This window comes from Opisthocomus hoazin, chromosome 24, assembly GCF_030867145.1.
Source record: "Opisthocomus hoazin isolate bOpiHoa1 chromosome 24, bOpiHoa1.hap1, whole genome shotgun sequence".
NCBI classification, from domain to species: Eukaryota; Metazoa; Chordata; class Aves; order Opisthocomiformes; family Opisthocomidae; genus Opisthocomus; species Opisthocomus hoazin.
In genome coordinates, this window is record NC_134437.1 from 747,353 (window position 1) to 772,614 (window position 25,262).

Below are 25,262 nucleotides of genomic sequence, written 5' to 3' on the forward strand. Positions count from 1 at the left end.
TAAATGTGAAGTCGAAACAATAAGGCATGGAAATAGCAGAAATAACTTAATTAAGTTTTTAAAGATTTCCATGCTTGAATAAATTAGCCTTCCTGCAAATGTCACAACAGTCAGAAAAAATGTGTAATCAATGGAGCACAATGCTACTTTGCTCCTTTTCTAAACGAAGGCTCCGGTGGTGTGTTCCTCCTGCCGCTCCCCGAGCCTCCCGCTCTTCCCCCGCACTCCCCGCACGCTGGGCTGCGCCGGGGGAAGACCTCCACGAAGGCAAACCGCAGCTTTTCTCCGTACGGGCAACGAGCTTTCCTCATCCGCTTTCCTCCCCTGAAGCCGGCGAGGGGAGCGGCACCGCAGGGAAGGCACCATCAGCCGCTGCCGTGAGCGGGAGCGAGGGGACCCTCCTGCTTTCTTGCCAATTAGGCAAAGAAGGCGGCTGAGCCAGCAGGAACAAAGCGCAGCTCTTCCCAGGAACGTGCCCAAGCTTCCCAGTGCCGCCCGGGCCCCTGCCCGGTCTGCCGCCCAGCGAGGATGGGAATCTGCTGGGGACGGGATGGGGAGAGCAGCCAGGGCAGGCAGAGGGCTTCAGACACCCATACGTGATAAAAGAGGAGGGAACTTTGGTTTGCTTGTTCTAGAGAAGAAAGATGAGGGGAGACGTGCAAACAGTCTTCAAACATTTACAGGAAAGCTCTGGAAAGGAAGAGGATAAACAGGTTTTCACGTTCGCTATGAGGACGACAAGATAAACATGAACTGCAGCAAGGAGCATCCATGTTCAACATCAGAAATGCGCTTCTGACGCCCAGGCTCTGAGGCTTTGAGGCTCTGAGGAGCGCGGCTGAAGGCGCATCCCGGGGCGGGCGGCCCGGGAGAGCGAGGAACCCCCCTTTTCCAGGGACGAGCTGCTGTCGGGAGCGGTTTGGGCGGGATGATGGAGCCCCGGAGCCGGGGAGAGGCCAGAGGACCTCGCAGGATGACTGCCCAACCCCGTCTTTCGCAATATCGGTTTGAACGCGGCCAGCATGCAGCGGTGGGAGACGCAGCGGCTCGGGACACCGGGAATGGGTGAAAAACTTGGTGCTAAACTGATGGTTCCAGAGCCTGCCTTGGGGTTTCTATTATTGCTGAGAAGAGACGTAATTTTGGATCGGAAACAGCCTCAGGGCATCACTACGCTTTGCAGAGGGCACCACGTGGGCAGCAAAGAGCAGGCGCTCTCGGTGGCTTCAGCCGGCTCAGATCTGGCCCCTGGGACGCAGGAGAGCGCGAGCCTCGCTGGCTTCTCCTCGCTCTGCTCCCCGGAGCCGCGGCACCGAGCACCCCGGCCCTGCCAGCGCCCAGCTCTCGCGGGCGTTTCCCAGCCCAGCCGGGGGGCACGGAGAGGGTGAGGGGCACGGCGCTGCCCGGCACGCCGCCTGCGGAGCTCGACCTGCGTACGAACAAGTGGCTACGGCCAAAGCAGCGCCGGTGGGCAAGGCAAAAAGGCCCGTGGACTAACGAGGTTTTAATTTATGGCTCCTGATTCTTTGCTGAGCTTGAAGGTTCGCAATGCCGGAACATTTCTTTCCGCCTCTGCCCTTCGCCCCTTTCAAGGCTACCGGAATATATACGACAGAGAGAGAGACATAGATCTCCCACGTCCTCACAGATTGTTTACCAGAAAGACAAAAGCCTGGAAAGATGGGTTTGTTAATCGAAGATAAATCTTCCCTCCCCCTGCAAAATTTGGGACGACTGTTACTAATGACCTCTTTGGATCTGTGCCCAGGACGCCGAGATATCATCTCCCGGTCCCAGTAATGAGGTTGCAACTGATCCTGAACAAATGGCAAAGTTATTTAATAATTATTTCCGAAGGTCTGCTCATGACCTTTCAGCTCGTCAGGATAAGTGGTGCCAATTTATCACCAGTGCCACGCAGTGAAGGGGCTTGATGATTCGAGATGTTTTTCCTGGCAGGAGCTTGTTTCTCCCCCCTGTTTTCTGAGCCTTCCCAGGGATCCGCCCTCTGTGAGCACAAGCACGGCTCGAGCCCGACTGCCCGCGGCGCTGGATTTTCGCCCGGGGCCGGGGGCATCCCAGAAAGGGCGTCAAGTGCAAACTCCCGCTGGAGACGGCGCAGAGGGGAGCGGTGGATTTGTCCCAGCACGCGTTAGCCGAGCTGCCGGGACCCCGCTGGCAGACGAGCCGGCTGTACCCGTGTCCAGAGGGACCCTGGGGTTCCCCACAGAGCCCGAGACGCCGATTTGCATCGCGACAAAGAGCGTGCGCGATGCCCGCAGAAGCCGACGGGGCACTCGGCTCCGGCTGGCGGGCAGCACCTCCGCGGGTCAGAACGCAGATCCCCCTGACCCAGCGTCCCAGCGCCCGCTCTGCCCGGGAATCGCTTCCCGCTGGATGGGGACGGGACCACGGCGGGCGGGGGATGCCCAGCTCCCGCTCCCCGGGACCCCGGGCCGGCGGCTGCCGAGGCTCTGGCTTCTCCCTTCGGGGAAAGCCGCCCAAAGCCTCTTACAACACCGCCTGCACGCGCCCCTCGGCTGTCCTGTTTGTATAACCGCTCGCAGGCAGCCTAGCCTTTCATTTCCTTAATCTTAAATTGCATCAAAAAGGCAGAGATTAGAGGTAAAACCTCAATAAAAGACGGAACAAAAGCCTCTGCCCACATTGGATTCTCATACCTAGCTTTGCCGCGGTTTTTTTCTCCTCTTGTCTGACAGGCTGAGTAGCTGAACCTTAAAAAAAAAAAAAAAAAAAAATCAAAAACCCCCTAAGATTAAAACACTATTTAGAAAAGGCTGTGCCAGTTTGAAATCACCTCTGGTTCATACATTAAACATCAAATGTACATTAACTCTGAATTATGGTCATGAAAAGCAAATCCTTTAATACCATTTTCTGTGTTCCACGGGCTCGAGCTTAGCATTAATAGTCCTGGTTTTTCGCAAGCCAGTCAATGAAGTACGGCTTTCCTGCCTGGTGTTCCTCCTCCACCCTCGGAGGTGCTCAAACCTTCCCGCCCTGGGAAGAAACACGCACGCCGGAGAGCAGAAAGCCGAAACAAAAGCCTCGGCCGGGCGCCTCTTCGCCCCTGCCAGCTCGCCGAAACGTGTCCCAGCGGCGGCGGCTGCCGGTGCCGCGCGGGCTGGCGAAGCGGCTTTCCGAGCGCCGAGGAGATGACGCTCCTCGTCCCCAGAGCGAGCGAAACGACGCCAGGAGGAGCGGAGAGGGGAGACTGGAGCAGTCCCGGACCCGCCATGCCAGCCCCCGGAGCCGACGCAGGAGCACCAGGCCCCAGGGGATTTCCAGGGCACGCCGCGGAAGCCGTGGATGCTCCTCACCCATCCCCAGCGAGGGAACGTCTCCGATTTGCTGGGGCGAGGGCTGGGGAGCAATTCCGTTTTGACAGCGCATCAGCTTTATATTACGTTAGCACCATTCCTCCTCCGCCAAGAATTGGGTTTACGCCGAGCAGCCTGGGAGAGCTGCCTGATGGGCAGCACAGCAGTAAACAATAAATCCCCCAACTGCGCTCCGCTCCTAAAATCACACAACAATTAAAGAAGAGAAGAGCAGCGGTGACAGCGACCAGAAATAAATCAGGGCGTCGATACGGGTTACTCAGGCAGACAGCTCTCGGGTGACGGCGCTTTCCAGCAAGAAAACGGTGTCTGAAAATGGTACCCGGCAAGGAGAGCGACCGCTCGCCTGCGCCGAGCGGGCGGAACGCTCGTCGCAGGACAGCGAGGGGCCCGTTCCTGCCTTTGTTCCAGACCGCTGCTGAGAGTTGTCAGAACTTGTCCTGCTTTTCTCTTCTTATTCTGCTGCTTATTATTAATGTGTAAATAAAGCGCCCCGGGAGTGTTGCCGGCACACGGAGTCTAATCCTGGGAGATTAATTTGTGAGCGTGGAGCAGGGCGAGCCGAGCTGGCGGCTCCTGCAGATCACCGCCAGAAGCAGGGGGACGGGGCGCGGCGGGATGAGGAGACGACCGGGCGCCGGGCTGCGCGTCCGCACCGCGCCTGCCCGCCCGGAGCATCCCCGGAGCTCGGCCAGCCGCGCTCGAGCCCTCCGCTTGTCCCCCGGGAAGGACCGCGGCCCATTTGTTTCAGCTCTAATAAAAATACGCAGCGAGCGAGCCCTTCTCAGCGCAGGGGTGCAGCACGGAGGCTTCCCCCAGCAGCAAGGCTCCCGAGCTCTCCTCCTCCTCCTCTAAATCCCAGCTCCCGCAGCGGGACTTTAACCTGATTTATTCTTTATCTCCCGAACGTTTACCTTCTCATGTATAAATATTGAGTTGCGCGGAGGCTGGAGCAAAGGCGCGACGACCGCGGCGGCACTCTGACGGGGTTATCCTTAAGCACGAGCTTCAAGAATTCCAGGCCTCCCAAGATCTTTTATTTCTCAAAGTCCAATTCGGTTTTTCATTTGCGGGAGGTGTGAGAAAACCGTTGCGCTGGGAGTTTCCCCTCCAGCCTGTTGCTTTCCAGCGTAGCCAGCGCTTTGTAATTGCTGCCCATAAAGGCAGCGGACAGCATCGCCAAGGAAAAGAACTCCCAGCTGTAAATCTTCATAACAGAAACCAGCAGACCTTCGCTCTGCTGCTCGGACACGATGCCCCAGAGAAAGCCACGTGCTCTTGGAGCCTCACAGGAGGAAAAGCGGCTGCACCCTCTCCTCCAGACTCCCACCTCTGAGGCATTCCCGCCCGGACCCCCAAAGCCAGAGGCTCCCGGACTTGCTCCCTTCTTTCCCGACGACCGGCTGGGAGCCTTTGCTGCCGGCTCGCATCCACACGCCGCCGCCTGTTTCCCAGCCTCCAAGAAACAGGGAAATTCTCCACAGAAACAGCCACTCGCCCATCATCAGCAGTCCGCGTGTGCGTGTTTTTAAACCAAAACATGTGGTTATTGGGTTCTGGAAAAAACCACCCTCAGCTTCTGTAAGCAAGGTTTTCTTTCCGACTGCCGTCAGTGCCCTTCCCCTCAGCGCCCTGTTCCGCCGGGGAGCGTGCGGGGAGACGGAGCCGGCGGAGGGGAAGGCAGACGTCCCCGCTCCAAGCGGTGCTCCCGCCCGCAGCGACAGCTCACCCCCCACGCCAGATACCCCTGTGGATAACGTTTAGCACGGCTGCGATATCACGACGTCACGTTACTCGCCATGACACTGATCGCTGCCGGAGAAAACGCCCCAACGCGCACGCGGCGCCTGTCCCTCGGGGCTGGGAGGGGTTACGGCCCCCCGCAGCGGCCGCCGTCCTCGCCGGCCGAGCTCCCCGCAAGGTTGCTGGGGGATGAGAGCGTAATGGCGAGAGCAGTCCATAATTCACGGGCTATTGATTGAAACCAGCTCTATTCTTCTTTAATTTATATTTTATCCAGGTTTTTTTCTACCCGATTTCTTTTTTTTCCCCTTCATCTGAGGGCTCCAGGGCTCTGTCTCCTGACAAAAGGCCCTGCTCACCATGGCTGGCTCGCATTCAGCTTATTATTTTCTCCCATTCTTGAAGTTGTCTGGGTAGTTCGTAGGGCACTTAGAGAAGTGGGTCACAGCTCAGCCGCTCGCCGGCAGCCCCCAGCCCCGCAGGCAGCCCCGCTCCGTGCTTGGGGGCTGGCGGGGCGTCCCCGGCATCACGTCCCCAGCACCACGTCCCCGCACCGCATCCCTGGCACGGCCTGGGGAAGGCAAGGGCCGGGCACTGCCTGGCAGCATCTGGGCACCGCCTTCACCCCGCTCCCTGCCGCAACTCAATCATCTCCCCGCCACGCGTTCCCCTCGGAGGCAGCGCTCGAGCCCCCCGCCACAGCCGTTTGGCCCCACCGTTTGGGGCAATTTTAACCTTCGTTCCGCACCTCGCTCGGCGCGCGTTACATTCCGTCAGCTCCAGACGGCCCGTGGTTCTTCCCTTTACGCCTTCCGGTCTCCCGGAGATCGCTCGCCCTTCTCTAAGCCGCGCTTCGGAGTACGGTCGCGTTTCCTCGCCAGGCAGGGGACCGCGCTCCGCTCTAGCTCAGCGTTTCTGAATTCCTGTTTTGTCACAGGCCCTGTTCCTAATGAGCTGTTAAAGATATGACCATTACCTATGCAAATTAAGAGAGCGGATTCCGAGGGTGTTTTTTACCTGGAGAGAGAGGCTGCTCCCTTCACACGGGAGATGATAAATCTTGCCAGTGTTTTTATTAAACTGCAACGCTCACGGGACCCGGTGCTCCGCAGACCTCCACTGCGAGCTGCAGCGGCACAATCAACACCTTCACAAATCGGCACTGGACAGCTGGGCAGGGAAGAGCCAGCCCTACCTCTGTTTTAATTAGACGGACAAGGAAAATGTGATGTCTAAATACCCTCGGCAGCCACAGCCAGCCTGCTCTGCCGGCGGTTAAACCCCCCCCTGCCTTGGCGAAGGACCGCTCCGCGCCGTGGGATGTGCCGACAGGCTTCGGCGCTGCCGCCGGCGCGGGGAGGGATGCTGCCGGCGCGGGGAGGGATGCCGCCGGCGCGGGGAGGGATGCCGCCGAGCATCCTCTCACCTTCAGCCCCAGGGCTGGCAGGGCTGCGTTCGGCACAGTGCGGCATCGCGAGCTCGACGCCTCCAGCTCTCGGCCAGGCCAGCCTGCTCACGGCTGAGTGCCCACCAGCTCTGAAACCACGGGGCAAAGACCCCTTTGTGCCCCTTGCAGCCTTGACTTTGGCTTTGGAGACCTGTGCAGGGTCAGGGCTGCCTCCTCGCACGGCAGCTTCTGGCCACACACCGTCCTCGCAGCCCTTTCCCCCGTCATCGGCGTTGCCTCTGACACCGGTACGACGGCAGCAGCCCTGCCAGACCGGAGGTCCCCCACGCTCACACGGCAGGAGCTGCCCGCATCGTCCCCGGGTCCCCAGGGCTCCGCTTTCGCCCGCGGCACAGGCAGCACCCGCCCGCAGCGCCCACCTTGCTCCCCAGCCCTGGCAGCCCCATCTCGGGGCGTCCCCGGGTTGCGCCCCAGCACCCCGCACGCAGCTGACGCCCAGCACTCGTCGGAAGAGGAAATCTCAGCTTTCACCTATCTTCAAGCCCGGCTAGGTCGCAGGAATTTATCTCTAAAGCACTCATCCTCCCTTTTCTCTTCACGGGCTTTAATGAAATCTCTCCTTTGTTTGAAGGCAGCTGCTGGTGGCCGTGAGCTCTCCCGCGCTTTAGCAGCGACGGCAAGGAGATAACTGCCCAGCATCTCGCCTGACCTTTCCCCGGCTCACGGGGAACGGCGCGCGGTGGCTTCACGCCTCTGTTCTTCCGCATTATCTCCTGCTTCTTCTACTCCGCCGCACGCTCAGGTTCCCGATAGCGACTGACGAGCTGCTATCAGAAATATTAAGAAAAGAGCCTAAAACATCGCTGCCAGTTCAGGGCGGCTTGGTCTCTCGCTGCCCGTCGTAAGCAGTCGCCAGGAGCGCGGAAGGTCAGCCTTTAACGAACTGGCGAGAATTAAACCGGAGAAATGAAACCGAAAGGTGCCCCGGTGGCTTGAGCCGAGTTTAAAGCAACTGACCTTTGGAAAGCACGAAACAATTGCTTTTCTTAAACGTTCCGGGCTTGCTTTTTTATGTCCTCCTCCGCAGCCTGACGCTTCTCGGATGAACGCACGTGCCGGCGGCCTGGCAGCGCCGCGGGAGCCGGCTGCCGACGGACACGGGGAGGACGGGGCGATGCTCCTCCTGCTCGCCCGGTCCCGGGGCGGCGGAGCCAACGCGGCGGCGAGATGCTGCTCCACTGCTCGCAGGACCCGGCCGCCGGAGGAAGGTGCCCCCCACATCCCGGCACGTCACGGCAGTGGGCGATGGGGAAGGGGCTCCGGCTTTGGCGGGGGTATAACCACGGCACCAGAGGACACTGGTCCTCCGGCACTGGGGACAGCCCAGCCTCCCGGCTCCGGCGAGGACGGCGGGGCTGGAACTGCCGCGCGCGCGAACGGCTTCTCCGCTTCCCGCAGGCGCTTGGGGCTGACAAGGGCGGGGAAGCAAAGTTGGTAAAACAAAAACTTTCATTGAAAATATTCCTCAGCGTGAGGCGTAGCAGCAGCAGCGCAGTGAATAAATCCATGTTAATGGAATTATCCATTTCAGTTCCCAACTTAATTGAGCTTTGCCCTGCAACTTCGCACAAGGGTGCCTCTCTCAATTAACCCCATGCAGGCTGCGGAGTGTTTCACCACCGCCGGCGCACACATCCAGAGGTGAGCTTGAGCGCGACACGCACGCAACGCGATTTATCAGGGTCGGAGAGCTCAGCTGTCCCCGGGCGCACTGGCAGCACTGGTGCCGTCGCAGAGCGCGAGGAGGAGCTGCAGAGTCTGCCCGGGGGGTGTTCACGGGGCCGAATCTGGGCTGTGATCGGAGCCCTGCACAGCCCGAGCCTCGCCCGGCACCGAAGGGAAGGCGTCAGGGCGGGAATCGGCGCTGCTCTCGGCAGCTCCCACCCCGCCCCGAGAGCGGGAGCAGCACGCGCGGGCTGGTCCTCGGGCAGAAAAGTTGCTCGAGCTGACGAGTTTCTTCCTCGAAGACAGTATCTCGCGCTCTCGGGGGCCCGCTAAGCCCAGGGAAGCCTGTCCAGCTACTTAATAAGCCATTGAGGATGTGTAGTTTAATTAACTTACCCAAAATTCCGCCTTTCTCTCCCCCATTTCTGCTATTAATATTTTCCTCCATCTGATAATGCAGCATAGCTAATTCTTTCTGGCTTTATAAAGAACAACGCCGTGATGAAAAAAAAGGTCACCGGTCCTTCAGGCAGCTTTTAATTAACCAGCTGAGCAGGTAAAAGCACTCTGCTCCCTGCTTCCTCCCCCCACGCAGCACGGGGCGGTCTCCTGCGGCAGCCGTGCCGCTCGCAGCCGTCACCGAGCCGCGGCACGGGCACAGCCCGTGGCTCTCCGCAGCACAAGCCGAGGGACGGCTGCCGTTTGCCAGAGCACCGGCAAGGAGCCGGGACGCGAGGGGAAGATTCCCCCCCGACAAGCGACCGCGTGGCCGAGCACCTCCGCCCGCGTGGGAGACGCGTGCCCGTGGCGGCCAGGCCCGGGGCAGCCCGTAGAGCGAGCGATACCCGGCTGCGCACGCACGACAGCGCGCCCGTAACGCGGCAGCGACGCGGAGCGAAGCCTTTTCCGCGTGCAACGACAGCGCTGTGTTTACAAAGGGAATTAGGTGCCTGCGCTATGGCGGATCAGCAGGGCGGGTAAATCACCGCCGCCGAGCGGGGCTCATCGTCTCCTCACCGACCCACGAAAGCAGCCCGTCACACGCTTCCCGCTGAGCGTTTCCTGAGCTTGGCTTCTGCCAAGCTGCTTCTTGTCAGGAGCACGGCCCTGACAGGGCTCTCTGCACTGCGCCCGCCAGCATCGCGCGGGTGGGGAAACTGAGGCACAGGCAGCACCGCGCCCAGCCCTCCCGCACCGGCGGCCGTGACGGGTCCAGCCCCCTCCTGCCCCAGCCACGCGGACAGATTTGTTTTCCTGCTGCAAGTCCTGAATGGAAGCGTCACGAGGACGATCACCATGGCGACATCTCAGCAGCTCCGGAGAGCGACGCAGGAAGCGAGGTTCAAAAATCCCTCTTAAAAATGGAAGGGCAAAAGCAATCTTCTGGAGGAAATTTGTTCCGAGAGGGCGCATAGAAATTTTTAAGGAATAAGGCCTTCAGCAAAGAAAGTTTGCAGGGTCCTAGGTTTTAGGATTTCATTTCTCAATGAAAGAACCGAGCTTTCTCGAGCGAATTTTTGTGCAGAAATTAAACTTTGACGAACCATTTACCAATCTTTTCTGCAAGAAGCATTTCATCTTTGGCTGCAACGCCAGGTCATTGGACACAATGGAAGTGCTTCCAGCACGGGAAAATAAGCAAGGGTGGTGTTTTCATACCATGAGGCCCCGAGACAGCGGGGAAAACGACGAACGCGCCGTAGCACAAAGACAGGTAATTTGAAACATTACATTCAATCTGCCAACATCAGAGCGCATCGATTCGTGCCAAGAGCCTGAACGGACGGGCAGGACGACGTTAGCAGAAATGGCGTTATTTATTTTAGAGGTTGCATACACAAGAAAATGTACAATAAACCTTTTTTGCTCCAACTAACCCATTTTTTGCCCCGTAAAAATATAAATTGCAAGACCTTGTCCAGCCGTAACAGAGCGGCAGAGCCTACACTTGCAACGGGGTTGCTCCTGCTTCGCTATTGCTGCTCATCTCCTTCGCAGGCGCCTTGGAGCCCAGTGCTGAAGGACGAGCGCCGCGGGATGCCCGGGTGCCAGCGCCACGCGCTCGGGGACACCCCAGGACCGTCTCTTGGGACGGGGACGTGGCGGAGCAGGGCTGCACGGGGCCAGCGCTCGCTGCACGCTCCTGGTTTGGGCGAGCTGTGGTTTTCAGAAAGAAGCGCAGGAGGGGTGTCGGCACCCCAGCCCGGTTCAGCCGGACGCGGGCGCTGCTCCGGGGGACGATCCCAGCCCAGGGTTTGTTCTCCAAGCCAGCGCAGCGCGCAGCCAAGAGAGAGGCGGGCGGTTATTGTAGTCCCTTGCTCCTCCGACCGGCTTGTGCATCACAAAAGAATGCTAATATTCGTGTCTTTATGAAAGCACTCGAGTTCATCAGCTTTGCAAAGAAGAGAAATTAAATCAAGATTTAATTGGGATATGCATGTTTTATTCATGGTACTATCCACAGGAGAAGCCAGACGGCTGAAGGTAGAGAGGAGGAAGAAAAAAAAAATCTTTTGAAAAGTTGTTTCTCTCTGATTAAATAGAGATAGTTTCCCACTTCAAAGGGAGGGCTCCTTTAATGTATTTTAAATGCTCAGATGTGCCGTTCCAGTGGCTCCGTGCACCAGGCTGGCAAGGGCAGCCCCGCTCCCCTCCTCTCCGCGGCCTCCGAAAGGGACCCGCTGTCCCTGGCACGGCATGGCTGGGCACGCGTCCCGCCGCGGGCAGCCCGGCCAGCCGCTCACCCGGCTCAGCTGGAGAAAGGCACCTCCTCCGGCAGCAGACTCACAGCACCCAGCACGGCCCCAGGATCTCAGCAGCCAGCTTGGCTTTTCCCTCCCGCTCGTCCCCCGAGGCCAGCGCTGGGCGAGACAGCACCGGGTGCTGCGCGTCGCCCGCATCCCGCCCATGGTCCCCTCCGTCGCGCGGGGGGAGCCCGCGTCAGACCGGGCTGCGTGAGACAAGGCGCTGGGAAATCTGGTGGCTGACAGCTCCAGGAAGGCAAACCTGGCTCGAGTTTTCAGATCCGCCATCGCAAGTTTGGCAGCTGGGAAACAAAGCAGTTCTGCCTTTGCTGCGGCCGCAAAGCCAGCAGCTGGACGAGGAGGGCAGAGGTGAGACGAGGCAGGGAAAGGACCAGAGGGACAGGACCGAGCTGGTGGGAATGGAGGAGCTGGGAGAGGATGCAGGATGCATGCGGCTAGAGACGGGACCTCGCACCAGCTTGGTGCCGAGCAGCTGCTCGAAGGGAGCCCCGAAATGGATGGTGCTGAGCGAGCACTGAAGCTCCCGAGTTCGTAGTGTGTCAACGGGCTCTCGGCACGGCTGGGGAGGACGCTGGGGGGCTGCCAACAGCCCCCTTCCCCGCTGCCACACGCTCTGCCACGGCCACAGACGGTTTCCCTGCTTGCCAGGACATGTCTCTGCTGGAAACCCTGCCCTGCTGTGCCTTCACCAGGGCCGCGGTCCCGCTGCGTCGAGGCACGTGGGAAGCGCGTCGCTGCCCAGGGATGCTGCGGGGCACGCGGGAGGGCAGGCGCCCGGCAGACCCGGGAGGGACGGGGACCCCGACGGCGCAGGGAGAGGGACGCGGGGTGCGGGGCCACGCAGCGGGGGGATGCCAACGGGGGGAGCGGCCGAGGGAGGGTGGGCAGCACGACACACAGGAGCCACAGAAGCAAGGCTTTAAGGACACGGGGAGCTTCTGGTTCGCTTTTGAGATTGAGATGTGCGTGCGAGGCACTGAAAGAGAGCGGCTGTAAGGGAGGAGGGGGATCTGCGCGGCTCCGGTCTCGCTCCTGGTGGGAATTTTTCTGTAAAGGACCGATTGTTAGGCGACAGCGCCTGACAGAAATACAATTGGAAAAGTGGAGGAGAATAAAAAAAAGGAAGAAAAGAAAAATCTTCTCTGTAACTTGTGCCCTTCAGAAGCAGCCCCTGTCGCGTTCGGTGCCTGGCGGAGCCACCGCTGCCTTGGGAGCCTCAGGTCTTTGTTGAGAAAAGGACACGGAGAGAAACACGAGTTCTCCCGAAGGCTCATTATTCAAACTGCTCAGAGCCCGCGTCACAAGCGCCGGTGACTTTGGAAGACGAACAATCTTATCTCCTGGGTGAAAAGGACCATTTGTTGTTTACTGTCCGGGTGAGGAAGCTCACAAGAGGCACGAGAGGAAACCTGAATATCTCCGCTAAACTTGCCGGGTGATGCGGAGCGCGGCGGCAGCGATGCTGCCGGCTTCCCCGGGGAGGCACGCTGCTGCACCCGGGCTCGGCACAGGGAAGGGTGCTCTCCTAGAAATCACGGCGTGGGCAGCTTCCAGGGCAACAAAACCTTCCTGAGAAGTTGTCACCGGTTTCCACCGAGGGAGCGATGGGCAAGGACGCAGCGGGAGGGCCTGTCACCGCAGTCGCCGCAACGACTTGCGAGCATTTCTCTTCAAGGGAGCCAGCCGAAGCCTGCCCGGCTGCGAACCAAACAACCACGAGAAGCGCTTACTCTCTCGCCAACCTTGCTTGGTCCGAAAACAGACAGAGGGAAAGGACGAGGTGGTTGTGTGGCTACGAGCAGGAGATGCGCCCTGGGCTTCTGGCTCTGCCCATGGCCAGGTTGCCCAGGCCCTTGCAGCGGGCGAACACGGAGACGCCACTCTCCCTCCCTCGCCCTGTCGCATCCCAGCCCTGGGGCAAGCACTTGGCCATTCCCCACGGCCAGAGCCCATGGGCAGCGGCACACTGGGACCAGCAAAACCAGGCTCTGAGGCCACGTGTTCTCCTTCCACACCAGCGCAGCTCTTTGCTTGGACAACCAGAGCTGGAGCCGATCCACCAGCAAGGCGCGCTGGGTTATGCTGGCTTCTGGGGACAGGCAAGCGAGGACTTGCACAAAAAAGCTTTTCCGTGCACGGGTTACCACCCGCCTCCATTCTGGGGAGGACAGGAGCGGGAGGCACACAGGAGCATCGTGGACCACGGGGCCCTCCTCCGTGGAAGATGCCGGAGGAGGGTGGGAAAGCCGAGGGGAGAAAGGCTCCAGCCGAGCATCCTCCCACACAGAATCACAGAATAGTAGGGGTTGGAAGGGACCTCTGTGGGTCATCCAGTCCAACCCCCCTGCCGAAGCAGGGTCACCTACAGCAGGCTGCACAGGACCTTGTCCAGGCGGGTCTGGAATATCTCCAGAGAAGGAGACTCCACAACCTCCCTGGGCAGCCTGTTCCAGGGCTCCGTCACCCTCCGAGGGAAGAAGTTCTTCCTCATGTTCAGACGGAACTTCCTATGCCTCAGTTTGTGCCCATTGCCCCTTGTCCTGTCGCTGGGCACCACTGAAAAGAGCTTGGCCCCATCCTCCTGACACCCACCCTGCAGATATTTGTAGGCATTTATAAGGTCCCCTCGCAGCCTTCTCTTCTTCAGGCTGAACAAGCCCAGTTCCCTCAACCTCTCCTCGTAGGGGAGATGCTCCAGTCCCCTCACCATCCTCGTAGCCCTGGGGAGCCCGAGCCCGGCAGTGCCCGCAGCGCGCGTGCTGGCAGCAGCCCTGCCTGGCTGGCCCAGGGCTGCCTGAGGATCTGCAGGCAAGCGTTTGCCTTTGCCCCCTGTTTGTTTTGGAGCCTGCCGTGCCAACTCCCCGCTCGGCCGGGGCACGGCGAAGACGGGCTTTGCGGGAGCCGGAGCGGTGCGATCCAGGTCCCGGGGAGAAGGCGCCTGGGCAGAGGTGAGACTCATCACGGGCGCAGATCTCGTCAAGAGAGATCTCCCCCTCCTGAATGGCATCTCTTAATGATAGAAGTCCCTGTGGTTTATAATTACCAGTTTGACAAGTTCACAAGTCCTCTGTTAATTATTATAATTAGCTCTCACTCGGTGAGAACGCAGGAGTTTAGCAATAATATTAACAATGGGAGGACGATTATTGAGAATTAACTACAGCGAGCCACCTAGGAAGGGTTCCTCCTGCGTGCCAGCGAGACCCGTTCACAGGGACCCCCTCTCCCCCATCCACCCTCTTGCTGAACTCAGCTCTGGCTCCAAACTTGCTGGGAGGGTGACAAACAGCGTCCGCAGGACAGCTGTGCCGGTAGCGAAATACAAACTCACCCTGGGCTGCCCAAAACAGGCTCGAGATTGGAGTCGGCAGAGGAAATCATAAGCTAAGGCTGCCAGGGGCCGCTGGCCGACACACGGCAGCTGCGGAAGGACAGACGGACAGACGGGGCCTGTGGCACAGCCCCACACGCAGAGCAGCGTCCCTGCAAGGGGAATCCCAGAATCGGGCCCCTCGAACATCGTTTAATGCCTGCTGTATCTCACCTGCTCCACAGCTGCCGAGCCAAGGAAGGCGTAAGAGCCCGTGATTAAATTCCCCGCAAAAGCCTTTCCTCCCAGGAGTACACAGCATGAGACGCTAGCCTGAGCAAATATTAGAAAAATATCAGTTTTCGGCACCCCTAATTTGCTGAAGATGAACGGATTGACTTCTCAAACACGGCGAGACACCAAACAGCTCAACACGGCTCGGCTTTCTTCCTAATTTCCGAGTTCAAATGTATACAGAATGTTTATCTGAAGTGCAGAAGAGCTTACAGAGGCAAGCTGTGCAAATAATTAGTTATCTTAAGCTCCTTCGCACCCCAAACAGAAGGCTGGAGGGCTGTGCCTTTTGCTATTATTTGTTTTTATTTATTTAATCACACCTTCGCAGAGCAGAAGCAATGACCGAGAGGCAGCGGGGATCGGCATGGCCGGCAGAAAGCGCCTTCCGACGCCCGCGCGTGCCCAGGGACCCTGCCTGCAGCCCCGGCACCGGGCTCGGTGCCACCGCACGCCCCGGGACCCCTCTGAGCCCCTGCAGCACGAGGAACGGGTCCTGGCAAAGATCACGCAGCAGAAAACACGGCCAGCCGCCTCCCCCCATCCCACCCAGAGCCAGGGAAGCTCCACGTTTCTTTCCTTTGCTGGAAATTTTCAGGCAAGAAGGGCTCCTACACGCTCAGGCTGCTTGGGAGAAATACTCCATTTCAAATACAGCCAGGCTTTTTTTTTTCTTTTTTTAACGGCAAACAGGTTTTGAAGAAAAGATCAAAATCTCAGTGAAGTGTTCTGAAGCCTCTGGGATGAAGCGCTTCGCTGTACATGATAGGAATTTCCTCGGAGTAATTTCTGTTTGGGGGATTTACATTTGCCTTCTTCACATCCCAAAAGCAGAGCCGGGGAAAAAGGTCGAGGCCGCCAAGATTTTCCCGGCACAGCGCAGCCATTTCCCACCCACAGCGGCGGGGGGAACCGGGACCGGCCGGAAAACGCGGCGGCACGTGGAGGGCTGGGAGCCGCAGCGGGTCCCGCAGCCGCGCCCAGGCCCGCTCCTCGGCACGCAGCCCGTGCTCCCTGCCTCGCTAGGGCAGTCACGCAGCTCCCGGGGAGCGAGCGCTCCGAGCATCTCGACAGCGCGGACAGAGGCAAGGAAAACGCCCCAAACCAGTCAGAATATGTTTGGCAAGCGCAAACGTGGAGACAGCGAGGAGGAGACGGCGCGGGGCAGGTTGTGTACCTGCCTGGAAAGGATCCGCTCTTCCCGGGGAGCTATTAAAGGTTTCGCACCGGGGAACAAATAATTTTAAGCGAAGCAATCCCTTTCGCTTTGCCCTTGCAGGCGAATTACTGGTTAGCAGGAGCAGCAGCGCGGAGATGCCCGGTTGCTCGGCTCCCTGAGCCTTCTGGGAAGCTCCTTTGAACGCTTACAACATCAGAGCATAGGACCTGATTTGTTAGACAAGCCTGACTTTATTATTTTTTTAAAAGGGGGATACTATCTTCTGCCTCCTAAGGAAAGGGGAAGAGGAGCAAGCCACTGATACAGAGGGGGGTAGAGCCAGGCACGGAACCTCATTATTAAACAAAATAAATAAAATATACCAGCGGAAAATGTGTCTTGGCTTTATTACTATATTCTGTCCTCTAAATATTTCATTTCCAACTAATGCACAAGCCAAATGGAAAATTTCAAGCAAAACTGCGCTACTTAGAACATGCTCAATTATTGATTCAGCCAGGAGGGAAAAAGAAAAGACCAGAGGGGAGGAAAAGGCACGGAGCCGCTGTCGAGCTCTCCATCCCGGAGCTGCGGTTTCAAACCCGCGCAGCTGCCCGCCCTCCCTCCCCAGGGAAGGGAGCTGCCAGCAGCCCGAGCTCTTCCTCGGGCACTGGGGCGAGGAAGAGGAGGCAAGGGAGGAGGCGCAGGGGCACCCTGCCCGGCCACGCGTCGCCCGAGCTGCTCTGCGGTTTTGGCTGAGATTTTGGCTGAGATTTTAGCCGATGTTTTTTTGCATAAAGGGGCTCGAAGCTGAACAGCACCCCAGGGAAAGGAGCCTTGGTGCCTGCCAGCACCCCTCCTCGCAGAGCTCCCGCGCCAGCCACCTCCAGGGTGGAACCCAGCCCAAGGGAGCACCGAGGCTGCCCGTCCCAGGGCGGACCCCCCGAAACCCCCAGTCCCCTGATGAGCCAGCGCGGAGGACGACAGCCCCACCGCCACGGCCGGGCACCGGCAATCGCTCTGCTCACTCCAAAAGTTCGCAGTCTGGGCTACAACCCCTCGCGGAAGGGTCCTGCCTTCGGCACCCATCCCCAGCCCCCCGGCACGCAGCGAGCAACGCGGGGTCGGGAGCAACTCACCGTGGCCATCCCCATCGCCGTCCCCGCGCCCAGCAGCACCAAGCGTCCCCATTCCTGGCCGAGCCGGAGGGAGCTGCTGCCCTGTGCCTGGCATTTATAGGGGAGCGGAGGCAGCTGGGGCTGACGGGGCTGACGGAGGACACCTGCGCTCCTGGCCGCAGCAGGGAAGCCCCTCGGAAAGCAGGGGAAGGGGATGGCAAGTAGGAGATCGGTGGCAAGTTAAGGGCAGGGAGGGCGATTAGGCCTGGGAGCGCTGCTGCTAATTGTGGCAGGAGTGAGTTTTAAAGCGTAGATGAACCGGATTTGTAGACTTGGGGCTGGAACTCTCTCGGAGGGAGCAGTGTGACGGTGCTGCCAGTTACGGGGAGAAAAACCAAAGCCGGAGCGCGCTTGCAAGTGGACTGTGGGGACCCAGTTTTACCCCAGCTGGGATAAGTCCAAACCAGCCGTTCTGAAGCTACGGGAATCGCGCTGGGAAAACGCCGGGGGAGAGACGGCCGCGGCTGCCGACCAGCACCAGGCTGCCGGGCGGGGGACGGTGCCCCCGGGCACGGGACCAGCAGCCCCGGCTCGGGGTGCCCGGGCGCCTCGGCAGCCTGCCCAGGGGGGTGCGGCTGACCCCCACGCCGGGCAGCAATGGCAGGTCTGACGCCAGCCCCGGCGTCGTGCTGGCTGTCCCCGCCGGCAGGCGCTTGCTGCCAGAAGGAAACCTTTCGGTCGTCGTCTCTCCCTGGGTTTTCCACCTCCGCAGTGATGTAAAAGCACTTTTTAATTGGTCCAGGTAAAGTTTTGTGAGAATCTTGCTGTCGTGAAGGAAAGCTAAAAACATGGTCCGGGAAACAGGGCCAGAAGCCATTTCCAATTCGCAGCGAAACCTCCCCCTCAAAAACCCAGTTCAGAGCCGAACTCCTCGCGCGCTTGTCAATGCCGTCGACTGTCTCCGTCCTCCGTCACCTACGCTGGAAAGCCACCCACTTCCCCTATTCAGATCCCTTCCGAGAAGCCAATTTCTCCCACCAGACGCGGGTTCGTTCTCGGCACAGCAGCCGGTTTCACCCCGCAGTTCGCCTTCGCTGGAGTTCTGCTGCCCGCTCCCTCCGGCGCGTTTGGCCTCGAGCTCGCACCCAGGCTCGTGGGCACCCTTGCCGACACCCCGATCCCCACGCTGCCTGCGAGCTGGGCTCCCAGCACCGCGACGAGACCGAGGGAGGGGGAGCATGGCCGGCGGGTCCCCGCGGCGGCTGGGGGTGCGTGGCAATGGCCGGGGAGCAGCCGCCGGCGTGGGCACGCCGGACGCACGCTGCCCTGCGGTTCAGAGGCGCGGAACGGCGTGCTGGCACAGCGATCTGTGCAATCAATTAGGAATTTCACTGAAATTTCAAATTACGGCCGGGTTTTTTTATTTTTTGTTAAGCGACAGAATTATGCCGTGTTAGAGAGAAAGTGACAGGTAATTTGGGACACTGAGGATTTCTGGGGCTCTGTAGCTAATAGGGAGTTTAGCACCAATTCCTCTGTAATTTGCACTTCTGAGAAACGGCGTTATTACAAAGTCAGAAATCTCAGGCACTTTCAGCTCTGGGATCTGCCAGGCTGACGACGACCAGGAAGCGAGGAGGCCCGAGTCCACAGGTCACCCATTTCAATATCTGAGGCTGGGTGGCTTCCAAAAACGGCCGCTCCGACGCCGGAGCCGAAAATTGGAGGTGACATTCAGAAGCCTCTGAAAATTATAACCCTGACTTCCTCCTTGAAAAGCTTATCTGAATCCTGGCTTATCCTTTGATGAGGTTACTGAAAAAGCATTCTGCTCTGAGTACTTGAAAGATAACAGGCAATATATGTGAGCCGGTGCGCTTCTCCCCGCGGGGAAAGCGCTATCGAACACGCCGAGCATGGGACACTAATTAAATGGTCTGAATTACGCTGGACGTTACGGTTGCGGGGTGCCTGGCTTTAACTCCTTCCCTCCTCGCCCACCCAGAGCACCCGCGCGTGCTCACCCAGCCAGGCCCCCGCGGGCCGGCGCGCTGCCGGGCGTCCCGCTCCCTCGCGCCCCGCGGCCGGGCGTGCGCGCGTCCCCACGGGGCAGAGCCCGTCGCGGGAGGGGGCCGCGCTCGCCGACCCCGGCTGGCGGGGGAGCATCCCTCAGGAGCCCCCGGGACCCTCCCAACTGCCCGAATGGCGTGCGGAGAACAGGCTCTGCTTCTGGGAGGAGGCTAAGCCGCCGCTCGGGCTAATCCCGCCCGTCAGCGAAGACGCGGCAAGGCTGACACTTCCGCTGAAGTTTAGGGAGACGCTTGGGTTTCTTGGATGCTAAACACACGGCTACGAGCAAGCGCCTTCCCGAGCTTTAGGAAGAGAGGAAAAGCGAGCGGAGACAGAAATACTTCGCATCGGTGAGAAACGGTGAATTCAGTCATGCTTAATGGGCTGGCAAAGCGGCTGGGAGAATTGACCCGGCTCTGTTTGGGAAGGGAAATAACGGGGCTTCCCTTCTAAAGCCGAGCAGCAATCACAGCTCAAGGGGTGGAAAGGAGGAAAGCTAATGCAGTAAAATATAAGGCATTATGGCAAAATCGGTACTAGTTGCGAGGAGCCAAAGTTCTGCCCTCGGAGCAGCGGCCGCAGCCACGTTCGCGGGAAGGGGCTCTGGCGAGCGGCTGAGGTCTCCGCCAGCATCTCCCTTCGGAGGGGAGGGCGGCCGGCGCGGCCCTTCCCCACCGCACGGCCCCGGCACCAGCGCGGGCAGGGCCGGTGGCAGGAAAACGCTGTCTCAGCAATTTAGCTGCTTCGTAGCAGCAAATGACGCCCTGTGCACAGGCTCCCCCTTCGCGTCCCTCCGAGACGCCGACCCCACGTCACGTCCGCTTTTGTCACTCCTCTTCCTCCGGCAAAAGCCCCGAACCTTTGAATTCGTGGCAGGCAGAATCACGGTGCTGTTTTTCTTTGCTTCCAGCTTCGAACAACTTCTGACAATTCCGTGCCAGACGTGAGGCGGAGGCAAGGCTCGGAGCGTGCACGTTATTAGTTGTTAAATAGGAAGCGCCTTGCGAGGGAGCTTTGCCCGACCGGCTCGAATGGCTCAGTCCCCGTGCAAGCACTTGGTGTGGTTGGTGGGCAACGGCGCTCGCTCGGCGCAGGGGCTTGTGCCCGGACGAAGCTGCCCTCCTCTTCCTCCTGCCCGCGAACCCCCGGTGTGCTCCTCTGCGCCCACTCCAGCGGGACGCTCCAGCGTTGCCTCTGCTCTGGCGAGCCTGTAGCCCAAAAAAAGCAGGGATACAGAACAAAGGCATTTTAACGGCATCATTTATTTTAAAATTAGCTGTCTCTTCAAGCTGCCCCAGCCCCCAGAACGCCGATAATCGTTGTCTGGTTCCCTGCCATGTCCCCAGCCAGCGCCTTCAGCGTTTCAGGCACTGCTGCGTGAGATTAGCGGGGAAGTGTTTTGAGTCCCCTACATCAAAGGGACTGGAAAACTATAAATTTAACCGAACCTGTTACGCAGGTGAGGGGGGAAAAAAGCAAGTTCTGTTAAAAAGGACGGCTCGTTTCTCCTCGTTCTGGGGCAGCGCTTGAGGCAGCTGATACATCTCTGGGGAAAAAGCCCCATTTAAGCGGACACCAGCCCAAAACCAAGCAAAACGCCAAGAGGTGGGAGAAGCGACCGGGTTCACCGCCAGCGGGGGAAAGCGTTGGGTCAGAGGAGGAGGAGGAGGAGGCTGGAAGGCGGTGGGAAGCCCCGGGTGGCGGGCACGGGGTCTGGGCAGCGGCGAGGCTCCTGGTGCACCTCTAAGAGCGGCCCCGAATCGTGCATCGGGTCCCTTCTCCGCGCGGCGCTGCGTAAATAACGGCGGAGGGAACAAGAGAAGAGGAGGAACGAGGAGGAAAAGACGAAGCTGGTAGGATCAAAGGCTAGGGAGGTGTTCTGCGAACCGCCCGTGACGGGCTGCCATCATTCCCCCTGCCCCGCCGGCTCTTCCCAGCCGCACGGTGCCGAGGGGCCACCGGCCGTGCCGCTCATTCCGGTGCCGGGGCGACTGCCGGCAGCCCCTGCTCGCTGCCTGCGGAGGCCGGGACAACAGAGCCCAGCAGCGCCGGGGGGCAACTCTTCAAAGGGCCCCTGCCTTGAAATGGCCGAGCATCAGTTCCACGGGCCCTTAAACAGAATAATTCATTAGGCGGCTCAGAACAATCAATATCGCGCGCCGACAATTCATACGCCGACTCTGTTTACCCAGCAGACCCTCTTTGATAATATTATTTATGATTCCAAATAACTCCATCGGTGTTCAATAGAGCTGGGAGGCACCTGGGGGACCGGGGCACAATCAAATTATGAAGACATATGGTTTACTCAGCGCTGGAAATGTTCAGCTGCATTTCATTGCCGTTAGTCCTGCCGCAGTACCTTCCCCAGTCAGTTCTACAGCCTCCTTAATATCGTTTGCTGGATGGGAAGGCTTCTTCGGGGAGAGGGCTCTCGCTCAGCCGATGGAGAGATGTGGCTGTAAAGGCAATTTTATTGCGGCTATTTCTGCATTTGCGGAGCTGAAGGACATGCCGAGCAGCTCGGCGCGTCCCAGGCCGCCGCGGCAATTAGAGTGCTGCATCGCCGGGGATCGGCGGAGCAGGCAGAGCAGGCAGAGGAGGCAGAGGAGGCTCAGCTCCAGCCCAGAGCTCTCCCGGCGAGGCCGCCCCGGCTGATCTGTATGCGGCACGGCGCGCTCCGCATCGCTGGGCTGTATTTATGTTCGATGCCTACACTGCGTACGTTTTAATAAAGCCCCTCTGATATACCCACGAAGCGGCCAAATGCTGAGTCATTATTATCGACGGAACATCGCACAAGTACTCTGCCGAGCTTCCTCGGGGCTTTGAGGGTGTATAAAGCTAACACTAATGCTATATTGCTCTATAAACTCGAGTCCTCCCTGCAGAGAAGCAATAATTAATCAGACGATGCATGATACGTAACAAATTAAAAAGATAAAACTTCCCAACAAAAAATACGGGACCAGAGAGACGCGGGCTGTGCTTTGCAGCGAGCTGCCCCCGGCATCCCATTTCCCTCGCTCTATTGGCACATAACTTACGCGGGCCGCATCCTGCCCGCGCCGCGAGGCCGCGGCTCTGCCGCTCCCCGGCGCTGCCCTCGCACGGCGCTCCAGCACCGAGCACGCCGGTCGCCCGCCTGACGTCGGCCGTCCTCGACGGTCGGCCTGCCCAGGGACGGCCGTGCCACCGCCGGGATGCCAGCGCTGGGGACAACGGGGTGCTCCTTGCAACGGGGCAGGTGAAAGCCGGCGCGTTCTGCTTTTGAAGGTGTCCCAGAAACTCTTCTCAACGCTGATCCCGCCCGTTCCCGGCTCGCAAATAGCCGAGGCTATAAAATACAGCGATAACGGTTATCACTGTGGAAATATAATCTCTGAGAAAATCCCAGCAGAGTAATAATTAAAAGAGATACTGAAGACTCTGACAGCCCTGGATTTATTTGCGGCTTTCAGCTATTTCTGCTACGCAATTCCCCTTTGAAAAACCAGCATCTCCTTTCCATGGGAAACCCAGACATTTCAGGACCCGTTTTCGCTCCCCTGGAAGCGAAACGGAGAAGTAAGCAGCCACGCTTCCTGTGGAACGGAAAGAAAAGACGTTCTCGACTCAGCAGCGTCGGGGGGTTCTCACTTCCCCCTTCCCACGCGAAGCCCCGGGCTCCAGCGGGCAGCCCCCGTGCTGCGGCAGGACCCATGGCACGGGGCAGCCCCCTCCCCGCAGCTCCCGAGCCGGCAGCCCCGGGCGCACCCCTCCGTGTCTGCTGGCTGAGGGTGACCGGGGAAGCAGGCGGTGGAGGGGCTGATGGGTTTTCACCCTGCTTTAAAACTCTTGGGAAGACATTTGGACCAGCTCTCCGGGCACGCAGCTTGGGTCTCCCACAGCCGCCTGCCGTCGCAGCCGCTCTCCGGCTCCCTCCTAGGCTGCGCACGCCGCTTTCGTAGCCTTAAAGGAGGTGTTTGGCTATCTATATTTAGTTGTCCTCACCTCCCTTCCTCCTTGACATTTATGAATTTTAGATGCCTTTCACTCTGAAGGGCGTCTCGGAGAAACGCGTGGTGGCCCCGGCGCTGCGCTTCGTCTCGCGGTGAAGCTGGGCACGGGACACCCCGCAGGGACGCAGCCTCAGCCCGTCCGCTGGGCCACTGGCGCTCGCCCACCACGGGACGCCCGGGTACCGCGGGCGCTGCCGTGATGCTCTCCGCCTTTAGCAGGCGAGGGATCAGGGACGTGCTGTTACAGGACATGGCAGCTCACAGCTGAAACGGGCAGCAGCTGCCTGGAGCTGAAGGCCGGTTTAGCAGTGGGCTCATGCAGGAGGAAGCGTGGGTGGGACGGGAGACCCCGCAGACCCCTCCATCACTCCTCGCACCGGCTTGTCGGGACGGGGTGCTGCTCCCACCCTCCTCGCCGAGGCCTGCCTCAAGAGCACGCCAAGCAATGTGCTTCTCCTTCCTCCTGCTTAATACCCCGGGCTCCTCAAATGGCCCTGAATCTAACTGAGTGGTGGATAAACATTAGTTTCACAGCTCACAAAGCAGAACTGCCGGCTACTGCCAGTCTAGACGTAATGAGCTCCTCGCGGGACCCCTGGGAGCGTTTAGAGTGGGCTCTTCTTTACCCAAGCTGCCAGTCAAGCCGGTGCCAGGGGGGAAGCAGCGCCGTTAATCTCCTTCCCACCATCCCAGCCGTAGCTGAAATCCCTTCGAGCATGTCACGGTTTTATTCTAATGCGCCGTCCCGCCGGCGCGCGGACGGGAGCGGCGTGGGCTGCCCGCGCGACGGCTTTCTGCCGCCTCCCCCCGCGAGCCCCGGCCGGGGAAGCTTCCATTCGGGGGGCTGAGCCGGCAGGACGAACCAGCCAGCGAGTTTCCTTTTCGCCCAGGCTGGTGTTGTCACCTGCTTGGGCATCCTTTAATTAACAGCAGATCGCTGTTCTGCGGAGAGAGACTAATTTAGCACCCGGACGAGGAGCGAGGAAAGCTGGCTTGGCAGCCAGGCAGCAGCGGCCAGGGACGTCTCCCACCGTGTCACGCTTTCCCCGGGACGCTGAATCGCTTGTCAGGAGCTTTTCCCCAGCGGCTGGAGCAAATCAGCCAATGAAGACGCTGTCGTGGATCTTCAGGCGTGCGCCGATGCTCTGGCCACGGCGGCTGCCGCTGCTGCTGCTTCCCCGGCACCTCCGGGAGGTAGAGGACCGCTCGCGCCCGCGTCCGCTCCCCTCTTCCAACCGCCAAAGAAACCTGCAGGAAAATCAAAGGAAAAGCAAGAGAGGATGCTGCATCCAGGTGAGGGGAGCTGGGACGGATCCTGCTTGCTCCCGGAGACGCAGCCCCCTGCCCGGGCTCCCACCAGGACACGCGGCTGGGCAAGAGCCGTCGCCAGCACAGCCGTGCCGCGTGGTGCTGCGCCGAGGGCCCCGCGGGGGCAAATCATCGGCCGGAGGAGCGGCCACGCAGCACGGCCTCGGCAGCGGGTGACAGCAAGCAGTGCCCGCTGCTTGGCAGTGCCCGGCGCAGGCAGGGCCCTCGTGCCCCGGTCGGCTGCTCGGTGTGGGCGCTGCAAACGGCGGGGAGCGCGGATGCGGCGCGGACGGATGCTGCCCGCACAGCCCCGGCTGCTAACGAACGCCCAGCGACGGCACGGCCCGACATCCCCTCCCGGAGGAGCACCTCACGTAGGATTCATCGATTTCTCCTCTCCAGACCTCTTCCCAGAACAGGCTGGATGGACCAGATGTAAAAACAGGGAAAGAGCCGCTGTCAGGTCCTTTCCAACAGACTAATTGCCAAACCCTAAATACATCCCCGCCCCGCGTGCCACCCGCGGCTTCTGCTCCCCCGTCCCCCCCGCCAGCGGAGCGGCAGCAGCGCGAGCGAGCCTCGGAGCCGCAGGGACGGGCACGGAGCCAGCGCGGACTTTTCCATCCCTGCCCTCCGAGGAGACGGACACCTGGGCCTCTCCTCTCTGCCGGGCCGCATTTAGCAGCCGTAATCACAGCCTTTCAATCTGTGTATAAATAACTGGAATTCCGGGTAAAACGTTGGGTGGCTTGATTTACAGCCCCAGCCAGTCGATAAGGTTGCTGCAAGGATAAATCACGGCAGAACTGCCTACTCAGAAGATCCGAGAGGAAGAGAGAGAAACTTCTGCCTCCCCCCCTCCCATTACTCATGCTTGTTTATAAAGCGGCTGCGATAGTTTTGGCATTAAATAAACACTGTGTGATCGCCCGAGTAGTTCATCACCGTCCTAGGTGCCCAGGGAGAGCTGCGGGAAAGCGGCACCCGTTTTCCCCACCC

At 59.8% G+C, this 25,262-nt stretch overlaps 1 protein-coding gene and 1 long non-coding RNA gene across 2 annotated transcripts in view; one reads left to right on the plus strand and one right to left on the minus strand.

The window, feature by feature from the left end:
• Positions 1-25,262, plus strand: part of PAFAH1B2 (platelet activating factor acetylhydrolase 1b catalytic subunit 2) — a 640,582-nt gene that overhangs the window by 395,068 nt on the left and 220,252 nt on the right. The gene's annotated exons all lie outside the window — the stretch shown is intronic.
• Positions 23,568-25,262, minus strand: part of LOC142364082 (uncharacterized) — a 34,769-nt gene continuing 33,074 nt past the window's right edge. The window contains exon 4 of the long non-coding RNA XR_012766135.1: positions 23,568-24,203. This is a non-coding gene — a long non-coding RNA (uncharacterized LOC142364082). The remainder of the gene's footprint in view (positions 24,204-25,262) is intronic.